Genomic DNA, 7543 nt, shown 5'->3' on the forward strand with positions numbered 1-7543 from the left:
CCTTGGAAGCCTGACACCTGCAGCAGCATACCTGATACCAAGTGCAGCTCTGAAGCTACTGGTTCAGGGAGGGGTGCCGATTATAAAATGCCATCCAGGTAGGCCAAGAGGAGACGTGCTGTGTTGGCCAGGACAGGGCTCCCAACGCTGCAGAGGTCTCAGCTGATCTGGCTGAGGAAGCCGCACCAGTAAACTCTGCGAGCCTCCTGCGCAGGGTCCGTGGCTGGGATGCTACGTCTCATCCCCTAAGGTGGAGGAGACGTGATGCATATCAAGACACCTAACACAGAGGAGGTGTTTGTCATGTGGGGGAATCATCCCTCCACAGGACGTGCAAGGGTGGTATATAGACATCTCGACGTACCGGGACTAAGCACCGTTCCACGGAGCGTCTGAGCACTAAGGGTGCATGAGCACCAATGCACTGAGGTACCGAGGACACCAAAGCACAGAGCATCCAAGCACAGAGTGTGCCTAAGTACAGCGGCACTGAGGCTCTAGGGCACCGAGGGTAGCCGAAGCACCGAGGCACCGAGTGCACCGATTCAGGGAGCATCTAAGCTCCAAGGGCGCCGAGGCACCGAGGCTCAGGGGCACCAAGGGTGCCGAAGCACAGAGGCTCCGAGGCACCAAAGCACCGAGGGTACCGATGCGGGGAGTGGTTGAGCACTGAGGGCACTGAAGCACCAAGGCTCAGAGGCACGGATGCTCCGAGGGCACCAATGCAGGGAGTGTCCAAGCACCGAGGGCGCCAAAGCATCGAGGCATCAAGGCTCTGGAGCACCGAGGGTGTCGAAGCACCAAGGGCATCAATGCAGGGAGCATTTAAGCACAGAGGCACCAAGGCTCTAGGGCACCAAGGCTCTAGGGCACCGAGGGCGGTGAGGTACCGAGGGCGCCGAGGCACAGAGCATTTAAGCACTGAGGGTGCCGAAGCACCAGGGATACTGGGCTGAGTGTCTAGTCTGGACAGCATGCAGTCACACAACCGGGGAAGCACGTAGCTTGTAGCGGTGTGGAGCACTGAACTGTAGGGTTAGAAAAGCAGACTACAGTCACCAAGTGATGCAGCGTTTATAGCTCAGTCCTCAGAAGAAAATTCTTTCATTTCTTTACATGCTCTATCTTCAAAGCTCTCTAACCACCTACATTACATTGGTGCCACTGGGGGGCACATTACCACCACATGAATTCCATCCCTCCTGCTGGTCGTGCCAGCATGTGGCTCTGTTTGTACTGTGCATACAGTTGCTGTCATATCTAACTGTTCAGGAGCATAACTGAGACATTCTGTATATCAAAAACAACTATGTTCACATGTCAACTAATGTATAACCTAAGACGTTTAAAGCATTACTCCTCCTTTATAGCATGGACACATGTTTTGTTTCGTTTTTTCACAAATTAAATAAATGTCATCTGGTGACTAAATGTGTGTATACTGTGTCACTGAAGCAGAAATAAGTACCAAGCTACAGTTTTAAGCCCCAAAGTAATGTATCCTTTGGGACATTGGAATTAAAATCCAATTTTCTTGTGTTTTTAGTGCTCTGAGATTTTATGCTGCTTCTGAACAAGAATGTAGGCAAAGAAAAATCATAAAGAAAAGCACAGGGGCGAATTGAGAAGAACTCTCCAGTTTCTTAGGCGAGTCGTCATGCTCCAGCTAGCAACCCAGCCAATGACAAGAGCGATGCCAGCACTGTTCAGCAGATCCAAACACTTAAGGCATAGCAACCTGATGTCCTTGCTGAAGGCTTGGGATTTGCAGGTTCTCTTGCAGGCTTACCGAACAATAAACAAAAAGAGCGGCATTTGATACTGGAGGGAGAGAGAATGAACAGTCCACAGGATTATATGCAGCTTCTCAAAAGGTATAAAGTTCACACACTGTCAACTTTTTTGAAGGGTTCACATGGCTTGTATAATTGTGCTATGCACACCCATTGTGATTCTTTAACATTTAACAGTGTTGAAGTACAACTATTTCCACATTTTACATGAAAGGTTTTAGAAACAGTACATGTATGGCTTGACTTATAATGTTATAGCTCCCTGCAAATGTTCAATACAAGCATTTGGAAGTTTAAAAACAAAAGCAGACATATCAGACGTTGTAAATTCTACTGCTTTAACATACACAGTTAAGCTTATAGTACTTGACAGTATTTTATCTTGCCCATGCACTGTTATGAACTTATAACCAGCGCTGACATCCAGCCTTCTAAGGGGGAAAAAACAATTCTGGAGATTTTACAGTGCACAGCTAATGAAAACAAAATCTTTCTTTCAGCCCTGTTTGCTGAATGAGATGTACTCTGTAGGTGAGTGATAGGAAATCATTCAGTAAAGTGGCAGGTTTTTTTCTGCAGACTAACAAGCTTCTTACAGAACATGTATATGTTGTGTGAGATGATAGCTTGCTCTCACATAAAAATCAGACCGCAATATAGTTATCAGAAGTCTGATTTCAGCTGGAAGGCTTGTTGGAGGACATTTCTTGTAGGGATTCTGCCTATCCAGATTATTTGGGTTTATGAATCCTTGCCAAGCTCTAAGACTCAAGCCCTGCACATAATAATAGACATCTGGTTGATGGATTTTTTCTAATGGAACTTCTCCTTTACTGCAATAACAATTCAAAATCTTAAAGAGACAGTGCTACCAACAATAGAGTTATTCCAAATGAAAGGTAAAATGCAATAAAATAATTGTCTTATAAGGTCATCTTTTTATGTCATCTGAATAGTGGAGCTATTCATTGTATGGCTGTTTTGGTTTTATTTTAGATGGATAAAAATACTCTAGCGGTAGTATTTAAAAAATGGTGTTATTTCTTCCCATTTAAATTACACTTCACAATGTTTATATTAAATGTAATTAAATGTTTTATATACACTCTCAGTAAAACAAAGCATTCTTACACATCAAATCCATGAAATCCTGAAAAGAGTGAATTAACAAAGGGCCCTAATACAGTAAAGTAATTGTGATTTGTGAATGTCTGAATTATTATTATTTATTTCTTAGCAGACGCCCTTATCCAGGGCGACTTACAATTGTTACAAGATATCACATTAATTTTACATACAATTACCCATCTTTACAGGGGGGGTTTTATTGGAGCAATCTAGGTAAAGTACCTTACTCAAGGGTACAACAGCAGTGTCACCACCGGGGATTGAACCCACAAACCCTCCGGTCAAGAGTCCAGAGCCCTAACCACTACTCCACACTGCTGCTGAATTATTGAATGGTAAAATATTGAGGAAGCCCTGTATATTGAAACATCGCGGAAAGAAAACAAATCTGAAAGTATACAAAACTGCCAAATAGAAATCAAATAGAGTAAATATGAGAAGAAGAATGTTCTGTAAAATTAATTGTAAGAAGGCTAATGAAAAAAACAAACCTTTTGCCAGGTGGAAAAAGAACATTAATTGTATAGTATGTTTGAGAGACTGCTGTCAAAAGTCAGAGCAGATGTGGGTGTAAGCTATCTAAAGGGAGTCTAATAAAGAAAGCATATTTATAAGTAAATTACAGATCGGCTTATTTTTAAAGACGTGGTAAAGCTCTGAAAAGTCAAGAAAGCCCAGTTTGTAAGCAACAAATACATGAACAGAAACTATCAAATGCACATGAGGAAACCATCGGAAATGATTAGAAGCATTGAAACAATCCAGTTTGATGATGAGATAAAGCAACTTACCCTAAGGGCCAAAATCACAATTCACTTCACTGTGTTTGGAAAGCTGCTCACAGTGAACATAATGTGAAGTTTTAAGGGTTCACCCTGCTTATTTAGAAACACACATACATCTAATAGATATTTTCAGTATTTATGTGGGCGGATTTATTATACTGGAAGTTTATATTGCTTTTATGGATGTTTGTGGGTTGAATTGGGTGGGGCAGAAAACTTGAACAGTAGCTGGCCATGTGTTTCTGTAATTAATTACAGTAAATACATCTTAAATGAAAGGTATATTATACAAGCAAAATATTTCCATCCAGTTGTTTATAGTGCATTATTTTTATTTATTGTGAACCTTATTTAGAATTTTCAACCCCAGTTGCTATTATAAATCATGAATTATAATCAACCAATTGCTATAGGATTTGTCCAGTATATCTTATCCAGTGTATAAAACATATGGTATAGTTCTAAAATTAAAACCAGTTTATTATGAATAATTAATTCATTGGTTTGTGAGTTCACTTTGCAGTCCTCTTGCCAAAACTACACAAGATGACATGTCTTTATACCAAAAAAAAGACTCAACACACACAACTCAACTTATAGTATACTAGCATAACCAAAAGTATTGTATTCAAATTAAAATGTCAGCATAGTTTAGCATCATTTCTTTTTAAATTAAATTGTTGTTGCTTTTATTACAATTGAAGTACAAAAATGTATATGCATTTTTTTTAAGAATGTTGCTGGACATTTACCAGAGTTTAGCTAAGTCTGTTTCTCATAGCAGTTTGGCAACTCTGTCAGAATCTAAAGTGTGGCTTTAATGTGATGAGAAGTATTTGATTTATAAACATATATACAGTAGACAGGAGACGAGATTATTTTGTATCATTATTCATTATTGGCATTTAGCACCTCCAGGCTATTCACACAATTTTAACTTACTCCCATTATGGGTAAAACAGTAATACTAAATAATGCTCATGAACTAGATTTCTGAAATTTTTATTTATTTATTTTTTGTAAATACAAACAATAATTTTCTGTAGATCTTGATTTCTGTAGTATTTTATTATGTTATTAACAAATACACTATACTGTACAGTGAACAATAGATCACTTTCATTGCATAATTGTCTTTACAACATTAAACACATGTTATAAATTACAATGCATTCTACATTGTGGAAAAAGGTTAAATAAAAGCGAAGAGTCTGGTCTTACAGAGGGCAGTCCTTTGCAAACAGAACAGAGCAACAATTAATAAAGGAACCTATTAAGGTCTTATTATTGCTGCTAAAAAGGGAGGTAGAGTTTCACTCCTTTGAAGTAACTGAGAATGATTCAGGCCTCATTATGGAGATATAATCTACATTCATACATTTATGTTAGCGATTCAAATCTATTGGGACAGATTGAATTCCGTTAAATAGTGCATCTTTACCGTGGAACCTTTCTCAGGCTCTCTCAGGTTAATCCAATAGGTGACCCAACAATGCAAAACACTGGAGGACATTCAGAGGCTGACTGGGGTTGTAAAAGAATGCATTTACTAAAAAGGACAATCGAAAACAATAGATTTTTTTTCTATCACAGAAAGGAAATTGGTTATGAAAATAGGCAAACTTATTTGTGTATTTATTCATTTTTAAGTCTGTAAACTTGGCATTCCCATTCGTTGGATCACTATACAATTATTGTTTCATGGAATTAACATTATTTTTTATTTATTGATATTTTTTATTCACAGGCTACCATTACAGACCATACAATTTAGAAGGCCACAATACAGTTTGATTAGAGAGATTAGGCCCACACTGCAGGTGATATGAAAAGCTACCATTCTATTGTTTTGCTGCAATAATTAAAACTTTTTACATATTTAAGACTCAGTTTTATGATTGTCAACACCAGCCCAAACATAACCCAAACAGTAAATCCTAAAGGTAACTGTAGTTCTAACCCTACATGTAAAATGTGAAACCAGATTGTGCCATGCAAGCTGTGAAACAAACAACCCAGGTGGTTAGTTCAACACCCACTTGCTTGTGATACAAGCATAGAATCCTTGCCTTTGGTGTAACAGAAAACATGTGAATCAAGTTCCCAGTTAGCTAATTTGTGGCTTGTTTAAGGACACAGGGAACACAGGTGGCAGATTTGTTTCCAGTATTTGCAGGGATTAGAAAAGGCTTTTAAACATATTTTCAGCCAGGGACGGAGCAGCTTTTAAATCATTATTCATTTTAGTACTGATTCACCTGATTCCTTTGTTTCTTGTGCTCTAAATCAAATCGGTTGTACTGGGGTGGGCCAGGAAACACAACTAAGGGGAAACCACTGATAACATCATCCAGTTTGTGAAAAAGCAAATCATGCACTAACTAAAAACATGAATTAGACTGGGAAAGGGGGTGGAGATTAGTGGAGAGAGACTGGGAAGAGAAACTACAGAAAATTCCACAAAAAGTAATAATAATAATAATAATAATAATAATAATAATAATAATAATAATAATTAAATGAATAAATGAATAAATGAATAAATGAATAAATGAATAAATGAATAAATAAAACAAATTTATTCCATACAAATACATTTGGCCCAATATTGTTATAAAGGTTTACCTCACTAGGGGGAACTAGTGCAGCTCATTCTCTTTCCCGCTGTGTGTGTCTCCGTCATTTATTCTCTTATAGTTTCTGCATGATATATTGCATACAAAAATTATATTTATTGTCAGCTCACAGTTCAACAAAGTAAGTGATTTTCACAGATCTCTTGTAACCTTGGCTGATATCAGAAATATTACCTGCATGTTATTTTTAAATGAACATTATTTACAACTGGCATCAGTAAGTCAGTTAAGCTACCAATAATACAGCTGAAACAGATGTTTAAACTGTGTTCATTTTTGTTTCATTTTCACCCACCATAGTACCGTATTCGCCTCCTTTTCAGTATTTTCAGTATTTCAGGTTTGAGTATACACTACTTAGTTGTTGGATATCACAGACACAACAGAATATGTATGTCTCTGAAGCAGATCAAAGTGTAATGTTTCAAGAATGGTGCATATACTCCAAAAAAAGGGGGGTAACAAAAGAGAGCGAAACGTTTTAAGGGATTTCTAATGGACACTACAAAATAAAAATAAAAAAATACAATTATATGAGTAATATGACAATATCTGTTTATTTGAAAACATTAGAGAATGTAAGTAGTTAAAACAAATTCAAATTAAGATGTAAGCATAGAACAGTTACCAAATGTACTATTTAGTAAGTGCAGTTGTCCATTTAATAAAACATGTAAATGCATATGATTGTGACCCAAATGCTTACAAAGCTCTAAAAAGAAAAATAAGAAAGGGTAGAAGATCATCATATGTATACCATGAAATTCAATACACAGATTTGGCAGAGCATCTGTTAAAGCACAAAAAAACTTTATTTGTTCCAAAGTTTGAAAATAAGTAGTTAGAAAAAGAGAGAATATACGGCTGTAGGCTGCAATGTGAAAAGGAAATTGAGCAATTCAGACACCAGCCTTTAGACAGATTCTATGGTAAAATCTTTGTAATACTAAAAGTTTCTTGCTTTGAAGTTAAAGCGTGATTCAGTAAATGACTCCTGTTAGCAATTACAAATTGTTTATGGAGGTCTCTGTTTTCTTTCTAGTAAGGATAGGGAGGGGTGGGGGGCTCCGAGAATGACGATAAATGTTATGCTGTCTTAAGGATATAGCAGGCTGACATATGAACTTTTTATTTCAGCAACAGACACCAAAAAAAAGATTAAATGATTCATTATTTGAAACTCCTTGTAAATTGACAAAGT

Source organism: Acipenser ruthenus, chromosome 2, assembly GCF_902713425.1.
Source record: "Acipenser ruthenus chromosome 2, fAciRut3.2 maternal haplotype, whole genome shotgun sequence".
NCBI lineage: Eukaryota > Metazoa > Chordata > Actinopteri > Acipenseriformes > Acipenseridae > Acipenser > Acipenser ruthenus.